Source organism: Gracilinanus agilis, chromosome 3 (genome assembly GCF_016433145.1).
Source record: "Gracilinanus agilis isolate LMUSP501 chromosome 3, AgileGrace, whole genome shotgun sequence".
Taxonomy (NCBI): Eukaryota; Metazoa; Chordata; class Mammalia; order Didelphimorphia; family Didelphidae; genus Gracilinanus; species Gracilinanus agilis.
Genome location: NC_058132.1, coordinates 484,867,131 through 484,893,683, shown reverse-complemented (window position 1 = coordinate 484,893,683; position 26,553 = coordinate 484,867,131). Strand labels below are relative to the sequence as shown.

At 35.6% G+C, this 26,553-nt stretch overlaps 1 long non-coding RNA gene across 1 annotated transcript in view; it reads left to right on the top strand.

Moving 5' to 3' along the window:
- The window catches only part of LOC123239720, a 110,077-nt gene that overhangs the window by 9,118 nt on the left and 74,406 nt on the right, over positions 1-26,553 (top strand). The window contains exon 2 of the long non-coding RNA XR_006505736.1: positions 11,117-11,204. This is a non-coding gene — a long non-coding RNA (uncharacterized LOC123239720). The remainder of the gene's footprint in view (positions 1-11,116; positions 11,205-26,553) is intronic.

Below are 26,553 nucleotides of genomic sequence, written 5' to 3'. Positions count from 1 at the left end.
TAGATCAATTTTTAATTTTTATCTGAGGCAATGATTACTACTCCTAAGTTTTTTTGTTTTTGTTTTTGATTAGCTAAGGGATAGTAGATTTTGCTTTAGACTCTAGCTTTTACTCTTGTGTTAAATGTGTTTCTTGTAGACAGCATATTGTGTGGTTCCTTTTTAATCCTCTTTGCTATCCTTTTCCTTTTTATGGGTGAGTTTATCACATTCACAGTTATTATTAACTCTGTATTCCCCTCAATCATATTCCACCCTCATACTTCTTCTCTCACTTTCCTTTTAGACTTTCCATGTTTACAGATATTTTGTTTTCAATGACTGTTTCCCCTAATTCATCCTCCTTTTTTGTCCACCATCCCCCTTTTTTATTCTCCCTACTCTCTTACTTCCCTATAGAGTAAGGTTGGTTTCTGTAGTTCACTTAGTCTGGGTTTTATTCCTACTTACAGATAGTTCCAATAAGAGCAAGGTTCAATCATAGCCATCTCCAAATCTTCTCCACTGTATTTGCTACTTATGACCCTTAATGAGAGATAATTTGCCCCTTCTATGTTTTTTCTCTTCTCCCATGTGTTCTTCTTAACCATCTCCTTTTTAAAAAAAGTATATATCATTATTCAGATTCTTTTCTTCTTTCTATTTAAATTCCTTTTCAATTCTCTAATAGTGATAAAGTTCTTAAGTATCTTAGGTATCTTATATACTTTTAACTACCTTACCTTTCTCAAATACCAGAGATATTTTAATTACTTCAGTTATCCCCTTTCTAGGTATGAATGTACTCAGTTCAACCTTATCAACAGCCTTAAGTTTTCACTTTACATATTTATGTTTCAGCTTTGATTTTTCAGTCAAGAAAATCTGAAATTCTTCTATTTCATTAGACATGAAGTTTTTGCCCTTTATGATTATGCTCAGTTTTCCTGGGTATATAATTCTAGGTTGTAGTCCTAGATCCTCTGCCTTTTGGAATATCATATTTCATGTCTTCTGGTCCTTTAATGGAGAAACTTAACCTGTTTAATCCTAACAGTGACTCCTTAATATTTGTCATTTCCTTCTGGCAGTTTGTGGTACTTTTTCCTTAGCCTGGGAGTTTTGGAATTTGGCTGCAGTAGTCCTGGAGTACTATATTTTAGGGATTGTTTCAGGAGTCATTTCTATTTTTCTCTCTTGTTTGAGGATATTGGAGCAATTTTCCCTGTTGGTTTCTTGTAATATGGTGTCCAGGCTCCTTTTTTGATCCTGACTTTCATGTTATCTGATAATTCTTAGATTAGCTCTCCTGGATCTGTTTTCCATATTGGTCATTATTTCAGTGATGTTATTTTAGATTTTTTTCCTATTTTTTCATTAAAAAAATTTGTCTTGTGTTTCCTGATGTCTTATGGTTTTATTAGCTTTGATTTGTTCGATTCTAATTTTTAGGAAGTGATTTTCTTCCTCTTCCTTCCTTTTTTGTGTTTCCTTTTCTTTTTGTCCAATCCTACTGTTTAAAGAGTTATTTTCTTTGATTTTTAAAAAAAATTTTGCTTCTATTTCCATTTGATTCTATTACTTTAGGAGATTTTTTTAGAAGATATTTTTGTGCTTTACTTTCCTTTTGGCCTATTCTTATTTTTGGGGGAGTTGATTTCTTTAGTGAATCTCCAACTCTCCCTCCCCCCCAAGTTACTGAGTTTTTCTGTCAGTTATCTTATTAATTAGTTTTTTATCTTTTCAAGTTCTTTCAATGGTTCTTTGGGAGTCTGATATATTTTCTCCCTTCCCTTTGTGGTGTCATGTTTCCTTTTTGATTTTGTTGTCTTCCTCTAAGTTCATATTTTTGTCTTCCCTATTACTAAAGTGACTTTCTAAGGTCAGGTGTTTTTTTTTTTTTTATTTGTTTTTGGTCTTTTTCTCATTTTTCGAATTGTTTTATTTTTCCATTACCTTATCTATCTCTTGAGATTTTTCTCTATTCCTGAGATAGAGGGTGTTATCAAGAAGTGAGTAAATCTTTAGTCTTTGGTTAAAGGGAGGGATAAGGGGTGAGGTAAGTGTTAGGAGGAGGAATGAAAGGGATGGCTGAATGTAGGGAAGGAATGAATTAGGTGGTATATTGGGTGGTGAGGGAATAGGTGGGGTGTTCAGGAGAGGCAGCTTAAAACAGGATAGACACTGAAGGCTAGAGGCAGAGGACACTGGGGAAATAGGCTGAACCTTGTAAGGCAGGAAAGGTATCCCTATGGACACAAAGGAGTTGGGCCAGTCAGAAATGTTTAAATCTGCCTTGAGGGCTTCTCTTGTTAGTTTCTCAAGTCCCTTGAGAAAGGAGTTGAAGGGCTCCTCTCTGACAGTCAAACTGATGGCAGAAGGAAGTCTCGGGTAAGGACTTCCTGCCAAGATGGATGCCTGCAGTTCCCTCAAGAAATAAAGAGAAAATAATTTCTTCCCTCTTCAACCCTTGCTTAAATTTTTGACACAATGATTCACCAGAGGGTTTGAGTAGGTAACAAAGGAAGTTTTATTGATATTAGGGTTGATCAGAAAGGAGAGAGGGGTTTAGGGTTTTGTAATAGCTGCAAGGGAGAAACTGAAACTGGGGAAGGGTCAGGAGAGGGTTAATCTGAGAGAGAGCCTGCTCTCCCAGTCAGAAGATTTGTCTGCCTTAAAGTAAAGTATATATTAGATCAATAAAATAAGGGATAGGTTGATTCAATGATGTCCTACTTGCCTACAGAAAACTAAACCCACAAAGTCTAATCACCAAAACCAAAAACACCCTTCCTCCCAGAGTCCAAAGGGAAAATCAGGTAAGATAATAGGGTATAATATGGAAAAGGTCAGGGAAAGGTCCAAAGAAATCAGCTAGGTTCAAATTGCCAGAGACAAAAAAGCACAGGCCACAGCAAAGCCGAAAGCCAAAAGCAGAGCCTCAGTTGGACCTTCCGCTCTCTTCAAGCCTCAGGTTCTAACTGATTTTCTCTGAAGATTCCAAGGCTTAACTGCCAGGGCAGTTTACAGTTGACTACTGCAAGAGCAAAAGCCTCTGTTGCATCCTTGCATTACAAGGGTACGCTGTTCCAAACTTGCAAAGTGATCTTCTCTGGTACTTGGAGTGAGACTGGCTGCCATTGTTTCTCACTGTGTGTTAGTTGAGGAGGTGGCCCTGCTGGCTTGCTCTGGGAAGTTTGCTGTTATTTTGTCTAGCTGTATTCAGCACCCAGTGCTACCAGTCTTCTTGCTGTTTTATGCTGCTCCCCAGCCCCTGCCAAGTGTACTTGGGATGGGCAGATCTGCTCTGGGCTTCACCACCTCAAGTGTTCTGCTTACACACGGGAAATGTATAAGTTGGCCTAAGCACAGATGGCCTTGAGAAAGTCACAAAAACAATGGTGACTAAGTACACTATGAATTCATGTTATCTAACTTCAAGTTGGCCCTTCCTACTGTGTGAATTGTTATGATGGTAATTTGAGGAAAGGTGTTTGGGATAAGGGAATTGAAAGGAGGATGTTGGAGACTTGGTAAGTGGATAAATTAGGCTTCAGGTAGGCTGGGATTAAAGGAGATACAAGGCATAATAGGACTGAAGTCAGGAGTGTAACACAGAAGGGAAACAGAGATCTTCTTGGGAGAAAGAAGTTAAACTAAACAGGCTAACACAGCAGGCTTACAGACTGGAACTTAGACTCAAACACAAGCTGAGGGAAATAGACTAGACTGAAATTAACAAACAGGCTTTAGTTAATTTCACAGGAAGGGACCTATTTTGAAGTAACACCTTCCTTCAAGATGGATGCCCCAGCTACCCTCTGAGCCCAGAGTATGTTGTCTCTTTCCCTCTTCTCCCCTCTTGATAACTAACAGACAAATTACACTAAATAGAGCTATTGAAACACAAAGGGTTTAATTGTTTGAAGAATGTTTGTTCAGAAGGTGGGTTAAAGGAAAGCCCTATCAGTTATCTCAGGAACCTCAGGTGGGGGAAGGGAAGTAAAGATGGAATCTGAGTAAGGACCTGCCTTACTCAGTTTTACAAAATGCTATCTAAAGGGAATAAATGATGATTTGATTAAATTATAAATAATGCTGTCAATTAGATAACTCTTCACAGATTTAGCTCCTCTCTAATTTCTCTCCTTATAAACTCCACAGCCACTAAGGTAAGGGAGGGAAGGCAGGGTGGTATTAGGAAAGGAAGATATAAAGGATCTATCTAAAATAATAATTTCTTAAGTAAATATATCAATGCTAGGCTAAATTTCAATATTGAAGTTAGATAATCTAAGAGCTTGCTCATTGACTTCCTCCCTTCAGGGAAGATCCAGTCAATTGCCTCTCTCCTCAAGATTCCAAAAGCCCAACTCATTTTGGAACTCAGCCAAAGCTAGAAAAAACTATATCCCCCAATTCTGTATACTACAGAATTTAATATAAATTGTCTTCCCTTATTCCAATGGAAAACTTATTTTGTTCAGTATCAGCCTCATCTTTTGATGGGGCATGCACACTTACTATGGAAGGATGCCAGAGGTCTCATAGCTCTCTATCTTTAATAGGAGCCTGGCTCCAAGACCTACATTATTCCTGGCATCCAAAAGACTGGGCTCTGACCCAGATTGAGATAAAAAATGTCCATCAGAGAGAAACATAGAAGGAGTGATGTCACTGGTCTTACAAGAGAGGGGATGGAGGAGGCCCTCAGGCTTTTTCAGGACTAGAGATTTGAGAGCAAAGCAACTTTTTGGCAAATTGAAATTAACTAGTAGCAGTCAGGTTATTCTGTGATTTTCTCTCTAACTTTTACTAATAAATAATTATTAATTAATATACAGTCTCCAGAGAATTTTAATCATAACACTGAAACATTTCAAACCTTTAATTAATTTCTGATTAACTATCTCAGTTGTGACAGCATCTATTTCAAAACTTTTCTATTGTTTTAAGACTTCCAATGTCATCTGTAATCCTCCCTGACTTAGTAGATGATCTTATCTCGTACTTTGCTGAGAAAATCAAGGCTACACATTATAAGCTCTCTCATTTTTCCTATATATCCAAATCTTTCTATGCATTTACCCATTTACTTCATATTTACTCCAGCCTCACAGATTCCCATTTGTCTTTTTCTTTGCCAAGATTAACTCTTACTTTTGTCTTGGAGGATTTTTCTTGCAAAAATTCTAAAAATATCTTTTTCTTTTCCCTCCTTCCCCCCTACCTTCCTCCCCCCTTCCTTCCCTTCCTCCCTCCTTTCTTCCTTCCTCTCTCTATACATATGTACATATGTGTACATATATATACATATATACACATATTGTAGTGTTTTTATAATTCCTACAAATATATTGTTTTCTCCATCCTTAAAAATCCTTCCTTTTACCTTGCTGTCTTCATTGCTAAACTGAAAGTGTAGTCTAAAACTACCCAACTCCATTTTCTCTGGGCCACTTAATTGAATATCCCTTGGCAGCCTATGGCAGTCTAATCAAACTTCTCTCTCAAAAAGTACTAATGGTCTCTTAGCAGCCATATCCTTTTTTCAGTCTTTATCTTCCTTAACCTCTCTATATCTTTACACATTGTCAATAAACTCCTCTTTCTATAGTCAGTCTTCTTTGGCTTCTTTGATAATGTTCTTTATTGACCAATGTTCTATCCATTGTAACAAATAAGATTGATCTGAAGGCTTAATCACCCAATTTATAAGCATTTATTAGGAGATAGAGAGAGAGAGAGAGAGAGAGAGAGAGAGAGAGAGAGAGAGAGAGAGAGAGGAGACTGAAGGATTATAGCCTTACTATAACTGATTATACTATAACTGATAATTGATCCTCCCTTTGGCTGGTTAAGGCTATCCTCTGCCTCAGCACAGGTCACCAAAAATCAAGACCCAAGATAAGAGAGCAGAACGCCAGCCTGGTGGCAGATAAAAAAGCCAAGAGAATGACCGGCCTTCCCTCTGTGGTTTAAAAAAAACTGTCCTTGGCCTTCAAATGTCAGGCCCTTCTGTGGCCACATTATACTGGCTTTGGCAATTGATGCTAGGAATGCCAGGAGACAATAGCCTCAGGCTATTATATATGATGCTACTCTGTGACAAAGATGTCTCTTCATTCTGGTGCTGCTGAAGGATGGAAGTATTTTATTTCACCCACCTTAGTCTTTTCTTTGCTAGATTGCTAATTAACTCCTACCCCCTAAGTATATATGTTCAAATCTATGCCTTAATTATCTTCTCAGAGAATCACAGTGTTTCAGAATAGGAAGGGAACTTAAAGCCATCTAGTTCAATTGGTACAAATGGAAGAATTCCACCTAGGGCTTGTCTAATAAATGATCAAAAAGTATTTATTTAAAGACTTCCAGTAATATGAAATCAACTACCTACCATGGGAGTTCATTTTTTTTTTTTGATAATTTTGTTAATAATTCTTTTTTAGACCTTTTTCAGAGTTTTTTGTTATAAAGATTTTTTTTCCAGCTCGTTTCCCTTCTGATTTTAGTTGTATTGTTTTTGTTTGTACAAAACCTTTTTAATTTAATGTAATCAAAATTATTTATTTTACATTTTGTACTTTTTTCTAATTACTGAAATATACAAGGATCTAAATCAATTGTACAAAAAATCAAGCCATTCTCCAGTCAATAAATGGGCAAGGGACATGAACAGGCAATTTTCAGATAAAGAAATCAAAACTATGAATAAGCACATGAGAAAGTGTTCTAAATCTCTAATAATTAGAGAAATGCAAATCAAAACAACTCTGAAGTACCACCTCACACCCAGTAGACTGGCTAAAATGACAGCAGGGGAGAGTAATGAATGTTGAAGGGGACGTGGCAAAATTAGGACATTAATGCACTGCTGGTGGAGTTGTGAATTGATCCAACCATTCTGGATGCCAATTTGGAACTATGCCCAAAGAGCACTAAAAGATTGCCTGCCCTTTGATCCAGCCATACCATTCATTGCTGGGTTTGTACCCCAAAGAGATCATAGGGAAAAAGACATGTACAAAAACGAGGGTATGTCCGTCAATTTGGGGAATGGCTGAACAAATTGTGGTATATTCTGATGACGGAATACTATTGTGCTCAAAGGAATAATAAACTGGAGGAATTCCATGTGAACTGGAAAGACCTGCAGGAATTGATGCAGAGTGAAAGGAGCAAAACTAGGAGAACATTATACACAGAGACTGATACACTTGTGGTAAAATCAAATGTAATAGACTTCTGTCCTAGCAGCAATGCAATGACCCAGGACAGTTCTGAGGGATTTATGGAAAAGAACGCTACCCATATTCAGAGGAAAAACTACAGGAGTGGAAACACAGAAGAAAAACAACTGCTTGAACACATGGGTTGATGTGGACATGATTTGGGATGTAGACTCTTAATGACCACCCTAGAACAATTATCAATAATATGGAAATAGGTCTTGACCGATCACACATGAAGAAAGCAGTGGAAATGCACGCCGGCTCTGGGGTTTGGGGGTTGGGGAAGAGAGAGCAAGAACATGAATCATGTAACCATGGAAAGTGATTTTCTAAAAAAATTCTAAATTTTCTAAAATTTTCTAAATTTACCAAAATTATAAAAATTCTAAAAAAAAAAAGAATTCTTTCTTTTCATCAAGTCAAAATTTGTATTTTTGCAACTTGCACTTATATCTCTGACTTATACTCTTTGGGGCCAAACATTAAAAATCTAATCTATATTTTTCAAGAAAGTCCTTCAGAGGGGGCAACTGGGTAGCTCAGTGGATTGAGAGTCAGACCTAGAGATAGGAGGTCCTAGCTTCACGTCTGGCCTCAGACACTTCCCAGCTGTGTGGCCCTGGGCAAGTCACTTGACCCCCATTGCCCACCCTTACCACTCTTCCACCTAGGAGCCAATACACAGAAGTTAAGGGTTTAAAAAAAAAGTCCTTCAGATACTCAAACATGCCTATCATTTTTACACTAAGTTCTTGAATTTCAGGATTAAGTACTTCTTGTTCTTTCACCTAATCCTGTGATCTTTTATGGCATGATCTTAAGAATATCCACTATCCTGGTTGTGCTTCTATGGATAATCTTTACTATGAAATTTTCTTAATGTGGTACTAAAAACTGAACACAAGATTCCAGTGGTAATCTGAAACAGCAGAAGTAAGAGAGGCTAGCACCTCTCTAGTCTTGGCCATTAAGTTCCTTTAAATGAACATTCCATAGTATTACTTTTTGTGGCCTCCTTATTTCACCATTGACTCACAATGAACTTGTTGCCCACTAAAACCACCAGATAGTCTTCAAACTTCAATTTAACCATTTCCCCTCACCTTATATTTATGAAAGGTGATTTTTTAAACACACTTGTACAGATTTAAATTTATACCTATTAGACTTCATTGTATTAGATTAGATTCCAAGGTTTAGCCTTTCATTGCCTTTTTGGATATTGATTTATCATTCAAAAGATTAGCTATCCTAGATTTACTTATCTGAATATTTCATGAGTATGTCATATATGATTTCACTTAAATAATTGTTAAAAAATGTTAAATAGTGTAAATTGGCCTAAAAACAGATGCCTGGGAACACTTAAGCCTTCTGAGTTGACCAAGAGTTGACTCTTCTTTGCCTCTAGGAATTTACCAGTTTAAATCCTTCTAACTCCATCCATTATGATTTATTCCCAGATCACTCCATTATTTTTACAAAAATTTTTGCTGAAGTAATTTTTAAAATCTAGGTTAACTATCTATATCAATTCTATTGATCTACCATTCTATTAAAACTTTAACAACAAAAAAAACAACTGAGATTGTAAGAATAACAATAAATAAATAATGAATGTTCTGTCTATAATAAATAGTAACAATAAATGCTAGTCAAATTGGAAATGAAACAAACTAAAGAGCACTTTCATCTTGGCAGAGAAAATAGAAGTAAAACGAAAAGGTAGGCAACAGAGCAGCATTCTTTCATACCCATTATTATCATTCCCCTATAAGCTCTAGGGCTTATAATTTCTTTCATCCACTTTTTCCATTCACTGTCCAAATTATTATGGTGACTGTATTATACTAATCCCCACAGCTTGTTCTCTCTTCTTTCTTAAGTTTAGTAGCTGACTCACCAACTTCTCCTCAACTCGTATCTATGCAAGAACTTTAATATCTATAGAGATGGTCTTTCAAACTCCCTAACTCAGAATTCCTTAGTGTTTTTAAATTCTGTGATCTACTCTTTTACTGTACCTCTGCTACATATAGAGGTGGTCAAACACTCTCGATTGCCCCCAAAAGTTCCATTTCCTTACTTAAAAATGCTGACATTTCTCTATCTGATAATAACTTCCTTTCATTTTACCTAAACTTGTGTCTTGGCCCCCCTGACTAATTTTTTTTTAATCTCATCTTAACCTTCCTCCATTCCTCTGCAATATTGTCCTAACTGATCTCCCTGCTTTAAGTCTCTCCTTATTCCAGGTCATTGTACAAACTGCTGCCAAAGGAATTTTCCATTAAAAATCACTCCCCTATTCAAAGGATTCTAGTGGCTCTTTATGGTCTCTAGAATAAAACATAAACTCAGGTTAGCCTTTAAAACTTCTCTTACAGGGTTCTCCATTTACTTCTTGCCTCATAAGAAATATTTTAAATAATTACAAAAACTATAAATGTAACTGACATCAACTACAACTAATGGTATGTACAATATTCCACAAGGAAGAGTATATTATTAATTTTGCCTTACATAGAAAGAGAAGAATTAAGCTAATTGTTATTATTTCTCCTCTTTTTTGTCAAAGTATACTCTAAACAAAGTTCAAGGAAAATGTGCCTTTTTTTTTTGCAGCAGACAACTTTAAATTGTTTATATTCTTTAAGTTATTAACTTTGAGAAAAGTCAGGAAAAAAGTATACAGAAAGTTAGATTTATAATGAAGTTTGAGTTTGAGTTTGATGTACCACCATTGTAATTGTGTCTGCTACTACAACTCATTTAGTAATAGAAGGCCATTAACCATTGAAAAATAGAACTTTTCTTCTTTTTTACTCTCTACTCATCCTTGAATTCAGCAAGACTTTGAAGCCATAGTTAAAATATGGTGAGACCAATTAATGTGGTGTTTCTCTAAATTCATCCTGGTCAGTTTGTGTGACTTTCATTTGTTGGTAGGATATTCCTTCCTTCCTTCCTTCCTTTCTTCCCTATTTCTTCTTTTACTTCCTTCCATCTATCCTTTAAAAAAATTAATATGAATAATGATTTCTATGCTCCCAAGCTGAACAGGCAATTAACACCGCCAAAATAATTCTTTCCTCTCACTAAGTCTGGGGAGAATCTGGAAAAGGAACAGAATAAGATTTTTCTTTTTTTTTTTTTTTTAATCTGTTCATCAGCAGGTGTATTGTTTAGACTTTCACTGAAGAGAATGTTTAAGTAGATTGTCAAAATTTTCATCCATTCACAATCAAGATAAATGGTAACCACTGATATATGACTCTCTTTTCAGAATTACATTGTAAATAATAAATTTGGACATGATCTTTACTGTCATATAAGAAGGGAGTTTGAGGTTTGAGGAAATAATTAGGACTAATGTAGGAGTTTAGGTCTATGTAGCAGCAGAAGCAGGCAAATTAAACCTCAGAGGTAAATTAAGTCCTTTAAGCTTCATAATGTTCTTTGGCAGAAAAATAAAAATTTGTGAGTCAAAAGTAACTTTTTTCCTCTTATAAAATTTTATTGTTTTTATTTTATTTACCAGACCTTTCCCCTTGTGGTCCTCATCCTAACAAGGAAAAACACTTAAGCAAAACCAACTGACATAAGTGATAATATTTGGCAATTTTTGAAACATTTCACGTTTATAGCCCCCTATTCCAGCTTCTGAGATGAAGGAGGCATGTTTATGTTTCATTGTTAATTAACCTGGAACAATGGTAATTGCAATTAATTAGAGTTTGACTACTCTGCAATATTTTCATTTACATTTTGGCACTCTTTGTACTTCACTATATGTGAGGTTATAAAAGGATTCTTGTTTTTAAAAAATTCCTTATGCTTATTGTTTCTTATGACACAAAAAAATCTCAGTGTGTTAATTTATCCATTGGTTCTTTCTTCAGGGTCTGGGACTCTACCTATAAGAAAGAAAAGAAGTGTTAAGTTGATGAAGCCAAGGGCCCAAGTTGGAGGGGAGAAGCTACTCAATTGGTAAGTAGTAGTGAAATGTGGAAAAAAATTGAACTTAGACATAAACTGTTATGGTTTATATCCCAGTGTCTAAAATTTAATGATTGTATTATTTTTGGCAAGGCTCTTGAGAGGAAGTGTGTCTTAATGGATAGAGTGCTAGATTTAGAGACTAGAAAAGCTGGGTTCAAATCCTGCCTCTGATACTAGCTTTGTGACTCAGAATGGTTCCCTTAATTTACATGAGTCTCTCTTCCTCATCTATAAAATGGAGGTATTAGATGAAATAATTTCTGAGTCGCTTTACAATTTAAATTTTATGATCCTATCATTCTGTTATCTCTAGTCTTCAGTATCTTCCTATATGAAATAAGGGGCATGTACCAAATGATGTTTAAGGCTTTTTCTGTTTCTAAGTCTGCAATCTTATGATTTTCTAAGTTTTGAGCAGTTTGGGCTAAATAATCCTTAAAGTCCCTTTTAAGCCATCATGAAAGAAGCAAGAGCAGAGCAGACTGCAATATAGGATGTAGGATGCTAAAATGGGAGCACCCAGAGGCAACTGATACTGATAGTGTCTCTGTAGGGGCAATGGTATTTTGATGGACCCCAGCAGCTCTAGCTGCTGTCACTTCTGCTCTTCAAAGATATGGTGACTAGGCTCAGCTCTCACACCTGGCTGGGTTCTGGCATTTCCAGTGCTAAAAATTAGTCTTTAAAATGTTTTTGGCACAGCAGGTTGATTATTAATGATGTGTGTTTCTTCTTCAAAGATATGAATTTTAGACCATCTGAGTGCTGAGTGGTATAAAACTGAGCCTTAAACTGAGAGGTGTTTCTCTTGTATACTCTTCATTCTATTTTACTTTGGGTAAATTTATCCTTAAAGCATATGTCACAATCTTACAAACTAAGCAACTGTAAAATAATTGAGTGGCAAATACCAGTTCTCTGGATTGTCTTGAAGAAAATACATGCTGAAGCTGTAAGAGACTTTCTTAGTCCCAAGAATACTCACCTTGCATCTGGTAGATGTTCCTATGGTCTCAGAGCAGCAATTTGATTTTGGATATGAGTGTTTCTTCAATTGTATCAGAATCATTTGAATACTGAAGCTCTGGGAAGTCTTTAGGAAAAAAAAGGAAATTAAAACCCCCTTAATTTTCTGGTTGGCATGTTTACTGTATTTCACTATTTCAAAATGGACAAGATACAAGTTTTTCAAATGTTCTACTTACTATTTAAAAAAATGTTTTTTGAAGCAAGAGTTGTTGAGTGACTGGATCAGTTCTATAGGATATGCAGTAAAACAAAAATTGGACTTTAATTGAAAACTAATTAAAATGTTAGGGAGTAAAATCCATCTTCCCTTTCCTATGAGTGAATTTAACACTTTTGGAGTTTGAAGATAGGATTAACTCTCCCTTGCCTATTTTTAGCTAATCCAATCAAGAATTTAAAGTACCTCTACTTACCATTAAGTATGAGAATTCATGAGTGACTTACTAGAGTAAGCTCATACCTCCAAAGACCACTGTGCCCTCCTCCCTCCCTCCCTCCCTACCTTGGGCAGCGATAGGCAAATTGAAAGACTGCCATTGGTTTTTGTGAAGAAGGGAGAGTGACAGGAAGTGACAGGAAGTGTCATGGAAAAAGAAGTATAAAAGAAGAGACCAGCATGATCTAGCATTCATTCTCTTCCTGGCATTTGGAGAGATCGGTTCTGGAGATTCCTTTCCTGGCTTGAAGGAGACTTTTTCCCTGGATCCTGCATCAGCTTGCTGGGTGAGTGACTGAGATCCCTGCCTTGGCTTTGGAGAAGGCTACATTGGTGGAACTCTGGCTGAAAACACTACCCGGACATCATGCTAAGGATTATTGGGAAATCTATGTGGAGACAAGGAACTTGGAGAAGCCTCTGCCCCTGCTGAGCCTGGCTTCACCTGAGAAGGGCTGGTAGGCTTTTTAGAATCTGTCTCTATCTACATTTTTCCACTTTCACTCTTTCTACCTCTTTGTAAATAAAGTTCCTAAAAGTCATTTTGACTTCAGCTATAATATTTTAAAATCAGTGATCACGATCTTATATTTTTTAAGCTTTTATATTTAGTCAAACCAATTTTAATTTTAAAAGGAGAGTGAACAAAACAGAACAAAACAAAACTGATAAAAATGAGAATAGCCTCCAAAAGGATCAGTGTAAATCTGGCCAATTTCCCCCACAAATCCTATCCCTATTTCTAAGCTAACTTAAGTCTCATCAGCTCCATTAAGCCCTCAGTGACTACTCTAGGTAGAATTTAATGCTGTTAACAGTTATTACAATTTACAATCGATTGGAGAATTTTGAATTCCCTTTCTTGGGGGCATCTTTTATTATCTTCTGCTCTTTTAAAATATCTTATTTGCTTTTCCTTAGTTTATATCTGATGTCACAAAATACATTGTATTATCTTTAGGGGCAGGGTTCAAGATTTCTGATGTTTATACCTGACTACTAGGCATCTAAATGAAGCATCAAGAACTGATTGAGTTATATCATGTATAATCAGAATTTTGCTCCCCAGGACTCTAAATCCCAAGTTTCCATATTCCTTCTCACATTATGTGCTAACATAGAGAGGATATAAGTTTGAGTGTAGCTCTGCCCTCTCTTTTTGCAGGAACATGGTTTGAGGGGGTTGGGTGAGTGCCAGGCAAGAGAATTTTACTCCTGTTATTTTCTTAGGCTTTCATACTTTTGTTCTTTTATTTCTTCTAGTTCAAGTGATTATTAATAAATCTTATAAAGTATAATACTTGGAGTTATTAGATATTAATTTTAATTTTACAATCAGAAGGTAGGCTTAAGGTTTTAATTCTTTCTCTAACTATGACAGAAACTCATCACAAGCTATGCTCTAGGAGTAGTCTATGCTGAGGGCTAGTGTAACTGAGCATCATGGCCAGATAGACACATGAGCCTCTGGGGAATAGTCCCGTATTAAAGAAAACACATGGATAGACTGAAGGGATAGATACCCAAACTCTTCCTGCCCTGTTCTATTTCTACAACATGTTTCATGTCTCTCTCTTTCTGTCTTTTTCTCCAATCATTATATGACTTTGTGTACAAATTGTTATGGGGGTTAGTTTCCAGCCATCAGTAGTAGAATTTTTATTTCTGCTGTTTGCATTTTTTGGATATAAATAGGCTAAAAACTTAAGTTAGACTAATGTTCTCTTTAGGGATAGTGGCTTAAGTTGCTGACTTCCTGTTTTCTCACTTTAGTTTTAAACTTTTTAAACTTTAGTTTTAAACACTTTCTGTTTTAAAAGCAGTGGCAATATCAAGTTTCTTTCATATCTTCTCAGTATTTAACATATAATGGGCAAAAGGGCATAAATGTACCATCTTAAAAATAGGAAGAATTTGATTTTTGTCTTGGTGCTGTGATTTGTTAGATATTTGGAGAAACTACTAATCTTGAATATTAATTTCCTCATCTGTAGAGGGGGACAATAAGGAGACCTTCCTAGAGTTGTTTGTATCAACATTTGTAGACTTATTTGTAGACTATAATAAGAAGAAAAATGTGCATTTGTTGTCTTTGTTGGTTTGAATGGAACCAGGAAATCCTTGATGATGACAATCATTCAACTAACTAGCATTTATTACTATTTCTACTATTATGGGGAAAACCAGGGGAGTTGACTTAAACATTAAACGTGGGTCCAGAATGGTTTGAGGGAGACAGGAATGACAGAAGGTAGGACCAAACAAGGTAGGGAGACTGGGTTTAACTGCTAAGGAAATGTCTGTTAACAGAAGTGGCAGTTAGCTGGCTCTCTGCACCATCTAGACAAGGCCTATGGAAACTAGCAAGCAAATGACAATATTTTATAACAAATTTAATTAAGGGAACTATGGTAAAGGGTGGGAATAGGGGTTTCTACACTTTCAGACTAAGGGCAAACCACAGGGTCAGGGGAGAGAATTATCTATACTCAACTGAGACCTAAGCAAGACAGAGCCCAGAGAAAAGCAGGACTGAAGTGGGTATCCTCACAGCAGAGTCCAGATTCACTCCAGCGATATTCCAGCTCCTCCAGGACCACTAGCTGTACTTTTTCAGGTGGGTAGATTCTGGAAGCTAACCCAGCCCAAGTTAACCTGCAACTCAGGTTGGGATTAATAGTCTTTACTAAAATCTCCCACAAGTAGATGTCAGTCTTCCTTCAGGATCCCAGGGAATCAGGATACAACTCCACTTCCTCTGAGGTCTCCCAAGGTCAGTTCCAACTTTTCCCACCTCCGTGGAGTCTGTCTCAGAGAGAGAGGCCACACTTCCTGCTTCCCCATTCCATTTGGAATTCTCAAGCCCTTCCTGTTTGGTCTCCTAAATAATAACTAAGTAATCCTCCTCACAACACTACTATATTCTAGACTCTATGTTAAGTATTTCAAGTGGATACTTGCTAAAAGATTTGTAGATTATTTAAAATTTTTCTAATCAAATTTTGATCAGGAATGGCTCTAGCAGTTAAATTTCTGTTTAATTTTCACCAGTAAATTAGCTATTCCATCTGGTCACTTTGACTGTAGTACCTTTGCTAGGCTTGTCAGAATGACATGTACATACTTAACATACACAAGTATATGTATACACAAACATACGAAGGAGTTGCTCTGTCTTTTCCACATATTCACTCAAATAGCCTATTAAAAGATAGTATTTCCAAGGTTTCTTATAGCTCATTTCTTCTACTATTAGGAAAGGGGGAACAGAGTCAATGTTTAGAGAAAAAAAAGAGGACATTGGAAGGCTAAGTGGGAAAAGGGAAGATGTGGCCAATTTAGTTCAGAATCCATAAGCTGGTTGTAAGTTGTAAAATTACATTGATTTATCTCTCTTTTAAAAGGCTGTAACTTAAATTGGCTGAATGTAATTCTAGATCAATAAAATTGCAGGCATTTATTCTTTCTAATATAGAAACCTGGGAGGTTTTCCATAAGCATTATTTTCCTTGAGTTATTCTATTTTATGATAAACCTATATTTATGTTTCAGTAAGGAAAAGTGAGAAACATAACTTAAGATACAAAGGTCTTTTACATAATGCAATATATAACAGAATTGAGAATACCAAGGAATATCTATTGAATCTTATTGAAATGATAAATAAAATAATTTAAAGAAGATAGTTTAAAACGCTAAAATACCAAACCTAACTCAGCTACACAGAGAAGAATACTATGCTACAAAAGGATGCTTACATTCTTCTATTAATGCTGAAGGAGAAAAAATATTTTCTTATGATCGGTACAATTTTAGTTTGTATGAGAAAAAATCCACCCCATCTTCTTAATAGAGGCCTGAAATATTTTCTTTCCTTTTTTTTTTTTTGTACTTGTCTTGAAAAGAGGAACCTTGTTATAAAGGAAAAAAACAAAACAAAACAACACTGAATTTTGAGTGAGTGGTCCCGAGTTAAAATCTCACTTCTTATAGCCCCTAAACTCCCTTTCAGGTACAAATATGTGATCCTATAATTGTCTTTGGGATAAACCATGCTACATCTAAATCTAGTGCTCCAGTAAATAAGTTAACCCATTGATATCAGTATTCTCTTCTTTGATTCACATCACAGCCTGTAACTCTTTTATAGCTTCCTATTAGGTCATTGTACAGATAATGCCCAACATGTTGGGATCCTTCCTTGTATTCCTTGACATTACCCAAATACCAATAGAGAAAGCAAACTAATCTTCATATTCATGTCCCTCACTCTCTGCATGTGATTGATCCACCTTTTCAGATTGAATACCTTTTTCTTTTTAAAAGCTTTACCCTCCATCTTAGAAATGATATTATGCATCAGTTCCAGGGCAGAAGATTGTTAAGAACTAGGCAGTTGGGGTTAAGTGACTTTCCCAGAATCACTCTGGTAGGAAGAGTCCAAGGTAAGATTTGAACCCAGGACCTCCTGTCTAGGCCTGGTGCTCTATCCACTGAGTGGAAAAATCTTTTTGATGACATTCTTTACACCAGTTCTCTTGCACATCTCCTTATTTATGATATATTACAGATGGTTCATGGCTACCATGATCCTCTCTATTGCCCTTTGGGTAATGTTCAACTGCAGTTCTGAGACTACATTGTGTTTAATTATTCACAGCATACAGTGAAAGAAGAATATGGATTATCTTTGTTTCAGAGAGAAGCATTGGGTCTTTGAAAGACCTTTGCAATTTTCCAAAGGCAGTTAAGTCAGCTGTCCTCCTTCACTTCATTTTTGTCCCACCTCACTATTAATTTGCAGTATCTCTTCAATATAGGCAGGACATTCCCAAAGACTTGGTTTATTTAAAACTTAGATTAAAGTGATATTTTAGCTTAGCTTTAAGGTTTTTCTAATCAACATTTTAAGACTTTTGGAACACCCGAAATGTATTGATGAAATAGCTTTATAGACTTCCCAATGCTATCTCACAGCCTGGGTGAGAAGAATTTTTTAATCCATGTAATTTTTTGCATGTATAACAAATTTAATAATGTCTGGAATATTGCTTCCTGTAATTGTTTAATTTCTTTTTTTTCAGGTCTTTGACTTTTATTTTATTTTTTAAAAATTGTTATTTTGAATATTTTCCCATGTTTCATGTTCTTTCCCTCTCCCCCAAACCCCCCTAATCCTCCTTAGCCGATGCAAAATTCCACTGGGTTTTGCGTGTATCATTGATTAAGACCTAATTCCATATTATTGATAGTTGGACTAGAGTTATCGTTTAGTGTCTACATCCCCAATAATATTCCCATCAGCCCATCTGTTCAAGCAGTTGTTTTTCTTCTGTGTTTCTCCTCCCACAGTTCTTCCTCTGAATGTGGCTAGTTTTCTTTCTCATAAGTTCCTCAACCTTGCTCTGGATTCTTGCATTGCTGCTAGTAGAGAAGTCTGTTATGTTTCATTGTACAACAGTGTACACAGTGTGTACAATGTTCTCCTGGATCTGCTCATTTCACTCTGTATCAATTCCTGGAGGTCATTCCAGTTCACATGGAATTCCTCCAGTTCTTTATTCCTTTGAGCATAATAGTATTCCACCACCAACAGATACCATCTTTTGTTCAGCCATTCCCCAATTGAAGGACATTCTCTCATTTTCCAGTTTTTTTGCCACCACAAAGAACTCGGCTATAAATAATTTTGTACAAGTCTTTTTCCTTATTATCTCTTTGGGGTATATACCAAGCAGTGCTATGGCTGGATCAAAGGGCAGATAGTCTTTTAAAGTCCTTTGAGCATAGTTCCAAATTGCCATCCAGAACGGTTGGATCAGTTCACAACTCCACCAGCAATCCATTAATGTCCCAATTTTGCCACATCCCCTCCAACATTCATTACACTCACCTTCTGTCATTTTAGCTAGTCTGCTGGGTGTGAGGTGATATTTCAGAGTTGTTTTGATTTGCATTTCTCTAATTATTAGAGATTTAGAACACTTTCTCATGTGCTTATTGATAGTTTTGATTTCTTCATCTGAAAATTGCCTGTTCATGTCCCTTGCCCATTTATCGATTGGGTTGATTTTTTTTGTACAATTGATTTAGCTCCTTTTTATTTGAGTAATTAGACGTTTGTCCGAGTTTTTTGTTATAAAGATTTTTTCCCAGTTGCTTCCTTTCTAATTTTGGTAGCATTGATTTTGTCTGAACAAAACCTTTTTAGTTTAATGTAGTCAAAATTATTGATTTTATGTTTTGTAATTTTTTCTAACTCTTGCTTGGTTTTAAAATTTTTCCTTTTCAAGATCTGACAAGTATACTATTCTGTGCTCACCTAATTTACTTATAGTTTCCTTCTTTATATTCAAGTCATTCATTCATTCTGAGTTTATCTTTGTGTGTAGGGTGTGAGATGTTGATTTAAACCTAATCTCTCCCATACTGTTTTCCAGTTTTCTCAGCAGTATTTGTCAAATAGTGGATTTTTGTCACAAAAGTGGGGATCTTTGGGGTAATCATAGACTGTCTTGCTTTGGTCACTTGTATATTCCACTGATCCTCCCTTCTGTCTCTTAGCCAATACCATATTGTTTTGATGACCATTGCTTTATAGTACAGTTTAAGATCTGGTACTGCTAGGCCAACTTCCTTCACATTTTTTTTTGATTATTTCCCTTGATATTCTTAATCTTTTGTTCTTCTAAATGAACTTTGCTATATTTTTTTCTAATTCAGTAAAAAAGTTTTTTGGTAGTTTGATAGGTATGGAACTAAATAAATATATTAATTTGGGTAGAATTGTCATTTTTATTATGTTTTCTTGTCCTACCCATGAGCAATTAATGTTTTTCCAGTTGTTTAGATCTAGTTTTAATTGTGTGGAAAGTGTTTTGTAGTTGTGTTCATATAATTCCTGTGTATGTTTTGGCAGATAGATTCCCAAGTATTTTATTTTGTCTAGGGTGATTTTAAATGGAATTTCTCTTTATAACTCTTCCTGCTGAGGTGTGTTGGAAATATTTAGAAATTCTGATGATTTATGTGGGTTTATTTTGTATCCTGCAACTTTGCTAAAGCAATTGATTCTCTAGGATTCTTTAAGTAGACTATCATGTTGTCCTCAAAGAGTGATAGCTTGATATCCTCGTTGTCTGTTTTAATACCTTCAATTTCTTTTTTTTCTCTAATTGCTACTGCTAGTGTTTCTAGTACTATGTTAAATAATAGAGGTGATAATGGGCATCCTTGTTTCACTCCCAATCTTATTGCAAAGGCTTCTAATTCATCTCTAATGCAGATGATGCTTGCTGATGGTTTTAGATATATACTGTTTATTATTTTTAGGAAAGGTCCGTTTATTCCTGTACCTTCTAGTGTTTTCAATAGGAATGGGTGTTCTATTTTGTCAAAGGCTTTTTCTGCCTCTATTGAAATAATCATGTGGTTTTTCTTGGTTTGTTTGCTGATATGGTCAATTATGTGGATGGTTTTCCTAATATTGAGTCATCCTTGCATTCCTGGTATAAGTCCCATCTGATCATAGTGAATAGGCCTTGTGATCACTTGCTGGAGTCTTTTTGCTAGTATTCTGTTTAAGATTTTTGCATCTGTGTTCATTAAGGAGCTTGGTCTGTAATTTTCTTTTTCTGTTTTTGACCCGCTTGGCTTTGGAATCAGTAAAATAGTAGTGTCATAAAAGTAATTTAGTAGAACTCCTTCTTTGCTTATTATGTCAAATATTTTGTATAGTATTGAGATTAGTTGTTCTTTGAATGCTTGATAGAATTCACTTTTTGTGAATCCATCAGGCCCTGAGGATATTTTTTTAGGGAGTTCTTTGATGGCCTAATCAATTTTTTTTTCTGATATGGGATTCTCTTCTAGTCTTATTTATTCAATAGTTCTTTTACTTTTACTTTTACTTTTTATGATTTCTGGCTGCATCCCATAGATTTTTGCAAGAAGTTTCATCACTATCATTCTTTTCAATGAAATTATTAACTGTTTCTATGATTTTTTTTTAACTAACCAATTTTGGAGAATCATATTATTTCCAATTAGTTTGTGGTTTGCCTTTCCATGTACCATTGCTAATTATTATTTTTATTGCATTATGATCTGAAAAGGTTGCATTTATTTCTTCTTTTTTACATTTCTTTGCCATGTTTTTATGCCCTAGTACATGGTCAATCTTTGTGTGTACTGCTGAAAAGAAGGTGTATTCTTTTTTGTCCCTATTCACTTTTCTCCATATAGCTATTAGCTCCACCTTTTCCAAGATTTTATTCACATCTCTTGCCTCTTTCTTATTTATTTTTTGGTTTGATTTTTCTAGATCTGATAGAGGAATGTTCAGGTCTTCCACTAATATAATTTTATTATCTTTTTTCTCCTTAAGCTCCACTAATTTCTCCTTTAGAAATTTGGATGCTATACCATTTGGTGCATACTTGTTGAGAACTGATATTTCCTCATTGCCTATACTGCCTTTTATCAGGATGTAATGATTGTCCCTATCTCATTTAACTAGATCTATTTTTATTTTGGCTTTGTCAGATATTGTAATTGAGACTCCTGTCTTCTTTTTCTCAATTGATGCCCAGTAGATTTTGCTCCAGCCTTTTACCTTTACCCTGTTGTGTCTACCTGCCTTATGTGTGTTTCTTGTATATAACATACAGTAGGATTTTGGATTTTAATTCACTCTGCTATCTGCTTCTGTTTTTTTGAGTGAGTTCATCCCATTCATATTCAGAGTTATGATTACCAGCTGTGTATTCCCTAACATTTTTATTTCCTCTCCTTGTCCTCCCCTTTCTTCTTTCACTATTTCCTTCTACACCAGTGTTTTGTTTTTAATCAGTCCCCCTAGTAGTCACCCTTGTTTTACTTCTCTTTCTCCCCTCTCTCTTCTTATTCCCCATTTTTCTTTAGGATCTTTTTGAGTTACCTCCCACACTCTCCTTCCCTAGTATTACTTCCCTCCCCACCAGTCCATTTGTCACCCTTCTACTTCTCTATAGGGAAAGAATCAGTTCTCTGCTCCAGTGGATCTGATTGTTCTTCCTTCCTTGAGTTAATTTTTTTTTTAAACCTTTACCTTCCATCTTGAAGTCAATACTGTGTATTGGCTCCAAGGCAGAAGAGTGGTAAGGGTAGGCAATGGCGATCAAGTGATTTGCCCAGGGTCACACAGCTGGGAAGTGTCTGAGGACAGATTTGAACCAGGACCTCCAGTCTTTAGGCCTGGCTCTCAATCCACTGAGCTACCTGGCTGCCCCCACCTTGAGTTAATTTGAATGCACTTAAGAATTAAGTATTTTCTGTTTCCATTCTCTTTACCCATCCATTGTATTGGTCTTCTTCCACCCGCTCCCACCATACCTTCTTTATGAAGTATAGATTTACTCCATTTTGTCTCTTTTACAATTCTCTTAAAATTGTTCTCTTTTTTACCTCTAGTTTTATATATATTTATACATATACATATATACATACATCTATATATATCTTGATATTTCATCCTATACAGTTTGTTGCTGTTCCCTCTAAATATACTTCTTCTAGGTCTTCTGATGATAATAACATTTTTTCAGAGTTACCAATATCATTTTTTCTTATAGGAATACAAATCATTTGAATTTAATTGGGTCCCTTAAAAAAAAGTTTTGATTTTTTTGTTTGTTTGTTTCTTCCCCCCCCCCCCCCCCAATTACCTTTTGAGTTCTTTGTTTGGACATCAAAATTTCTGTTTAAGTCTGGCATTTTCTTTATGAATGCTTGGAAGTCTTCTATTTTATTAAATGACTATACTTTCCCCTGCAAGATTATAGTCATTTTTGCTTGATAGTTGATTCTTGGTTGTAGACCTAGTTCCCTTGCTTTTCAGAATATCATATTCCATGCCTTCTGGTCCAGTGTAGATTCAGCCAGATCTTGTGTTATCCAAACTGTGTTTTCATGGTATCTGAATTACTTCTTAGCTTATAATATTTTTTCCTTGGTCTAGTAGTTTTTAAATTTGGCTATGACATTTTGGGGCTTTGTCAGTTGGGAATTAAATGTAGGTGGTGATCTGTGCATTCTTTCAATCTTTACTTTTCTCTCTTGTTTGAGAATGTCGGAGCAGTGTTCTTGGATAATTTTCTGTAGGATGATGTCCCGGCTTTTCCTTTTGTCATCATCTTCCGGTTTTCCAATAATTCTTAAATTATGTCTCCTTGATCTGTTTTCAAGATCTGAGGTTTTATCAATGAGGTATTTCATATTTTCCTCAATTTTTTCATTCTTTTGATTTAGTTTTATAAATTCTTGCTGCCTTGTCAAGTCATTTGTTTCTAGTTGCTGGATTCTAATTTTTAAAGATTGAATTTCATCCCTGGCTTTTTGGTCATTCTTTTCCTTCTGTTCTGATTTTCTTTGTAGGTCATCTTTCACCTTCTTTGCCTCAGGGTACATCCAGCTCTGCACACCAATTGGAAAGTGCTAGACATGATTACAGATAACTTTATAAGCACATACACAAAAGTAAATTGGTTATATTTTGACAATTAGGAAATAACTTGTTATTGATGAGGGAGATATTCCTGAATCAATTCTCTGTATAGTCAAGTCACTAATGTATTGGAGCATTAAGATTAATGTGAAGCTAGATGACAATAAACATATGATAATGATGTGGATTGTAAATTTAAAACTCCAAACTAAGAATTAAAAAAAGCATTATGTCTTTTGGCTTATATCATCTTCATTTTAAATATATCTCTTTACTTCATTTTTGTAAGATTTAAATTAATATCAATAACTGTTAAGTATTATATTTTATAAGATATATTAGTAATCACTTGAAGTAAAAGCAATAAAAATAACAAAAATATAAAACCTAAGTAAAGCCATATATGTAAAATTCTCCTTTCTGACTCTTACACAACCTCTACAACCACCTTCCCAAGAGCAGAGAGTGAAGGAGGAACTATACTCCCAACTTTATTTTCAAAGCATAAGCATGTAATGTGAGATGGAAAATAGGAAGCTGGGAACCATTATGATAATCCTGATATTTTGAGGGTCTGAAGTTGGATATAGTGGGTGAACCCCAAATGAAACACTTAAGTTGTAGCAGTGAAACACAAAGGACCCACGGCAATAATTAAGATATGGTGAATCTGCTGAACCCAACTTCAGATATAACAGTCTCTCAGAATAGTTACCCAGATAAAGAATCTGTTGTTAGCATTATACAATTACTTCTCTAACTGACTTTCTGGCCTAAATTGGATAACGCTAGATTGTCTTTAGATGTCAGCCTTTATGATTGTTCACAAGTTTTCAAAGTGCTTTTCACATACTGTTTCATTTGATCTTCACAAGGAAAATAAGACTTACAGAAATTGAGTAATTTGCCTGAATAATACAAATTGTAAGTAGCAGAGATGGGATTTGGTCCCAAGATTTCAGACCTCATAAACTATGTGTTTTTTATTTTACCAACTGTCATCATTATCCTATCCTCATTAAGTAGGTATTGAAATGTGGAGCTATACTATTTATAGCCAGGGTTCTTTTGCTAAAAGAGGTTATAATTTTATGGTAATACCTTGTTATTACTAACAACCACACTATTTCACATTTGCATACTACTTTATGTACTCTAGTAATATTATTGAATTAGCCATTAAGCATACTCCTATGAAACAAATTGTACCAGCATTCTTTGTTTCCACTTTACAGATCAGAATCAGGGACCCTAAATTACTTGCCCAAAAGCAAGGCCTGAAAACTCTTCTCCTGGACTGTGGCTTTATATAAAGTACTGTCTATAGCAGTGATTCCCAAAGTGGGTGCCACCGCCCCCTGGTAGGTGCTATAGTGATCCCGGGGGAGGTGATGGCCACAGGTACATTTATCTTTCCTATTAATTGCTATTAAAATCTAAAAAATTAATTTCCAGGGGGCTAAGTAATATTTTTTCTGGAAAGGGGATGGTAGGCCAAAAAAGTTTGGGAACCACTGGTCTATAGAACCATTAAAGGGTAGAAAGAAATTTAGGAATAACAGAAGGAAATAAGTAGATTCAAGCCATTATTTGTGAGTGGAATGATTTGTGAAAGTGATTTATAAAGTTTCATTAAAATACAGTAGTCAGTCTCTTTTTGTTGTTCATTACTATCTGAACTCTGGATATCTCTTCTCTGGTCACCCAACAATGCTACTATATTGTTAAGTGGGATGCAATTTTTTTAAAAGGATGCCACAGTGAGAGTCAGGCCTAGAGACAGGAGGTCCTAGGTTCAAACCTGGCCTCAGCCACTTCCCAGCTATGTGACCCTGGGCAAGTCACTTGACCCCCATTGCCCACCCTTACCAATCTTCCACCTATGAGACAATACACCAAAGTACAAGGGTTTAAAAAAAAAAAAAAGGATGCCACAGGAAAATAGTAGGGAGGTAGATAATTTGGCCTATTATTTTTAGCTTTTGAGAACTGGCAATTTGATTGGTCTCCTTTGGGATGGATTTTTCTAAAGCAATTAGTTGAGGTTAGCAGAACTAGTCATATAAGATGGAATGCACTATTGTAAAACTTCTTCAAGATCGGCATTTGCCTGATAGATTATTTTTAAAAGCTTTGTAGAAGATCAGAAATAAGTCCTGTAGGAGACCATCATCTGTGACTGAACTTAGAAACATCTTAGACATCTGAGGCACTCGATGTTTGAGTTGAATTGAATCAAAAGTTAAAGTTTTATTCAATTGCATAAATCTTATTAACCATGAGATGCAGCTAGGTAGCACAGTGAATAGAATTCCAGGCCTGGATATGGGAGGACCCAGATTCACATTTGGTATTAGACATTCCAGCTGTTTGATGCAGACAAAATTACAGCCTGAACTCTTCTGCTTTGGTATCAATTTTAGACATGAAGTAAGGATTAAAAAAAAATAAATCCATCAACCATGAAGTCTGTAATGCTAATGAATAAGAATCCTGAGTTCTTTAATTCAGTGAGAAAAACTAAGAGATGAAAATCTGAATACTAAAAATCACTTCATCTCTTTTCATGAGAGGAACTTGAGGCATCAGAAAGCTACATGAAAAATATCTGTAACAGATAACATTTGGGGGTCAGAAATTGTGTGCATGTGTGTGTAGACCTGTGATTTAATTTATGCAACTCTCAAAGCGGGGACTACTTCCACTGATGTAGACAGGTAACATATATAGGGCATAATCTTAGAGAATTTCCTGGAGCTCTCTATGGCAAAGTTGCATACTCAGTGTCACAAAGATAGATAATTTGTATTAAAGGTAGCACTTGAACCCAGGCCTTATTGACTACTATATCATCAGGCTTCTTTCTATTCAGTTATGCTGACTCTCTATCATTTGTTGATGGAGGAAAATCAGATAAGGAAAGTCTGCCAATAGCTGAATAATAATGAAATGAAAGCAAGAGGCCTCATGTCACCCTGAGTGAGCAGCTTATATCTGCCTTCATCTGAGTTCCTCTGCTGTAAGCAGAATGTAGTCCTGGAAATAGCAAAATCAAATCAGAACCCTTGTAAAAAAAAAATGCTTCCTCAGCATGCCTCTTTTCCTGGTACAGTCATTGGTTTCTATTATCTGCTGTAAATCAAGTTTGATTAAAGGCCATTTTCTGCTTACATCAGGAAATCAGTAACTCTATCATTTTGTAGATGTTATGCTTGTCCAAACAGAATTCCTAAAATATTATAAGAAACACTTAAAACTCTGGGAAACTCATGTTTGAGATTTCCCCATTATCAGAGTCAGAGCTTTAACTAGGAATTCTTGGTCCTTGGGCAAATTTAGTTGAAAGGAGTAGAGATGTTTCAAAATGAAATCCCAACTAGACCTATTCT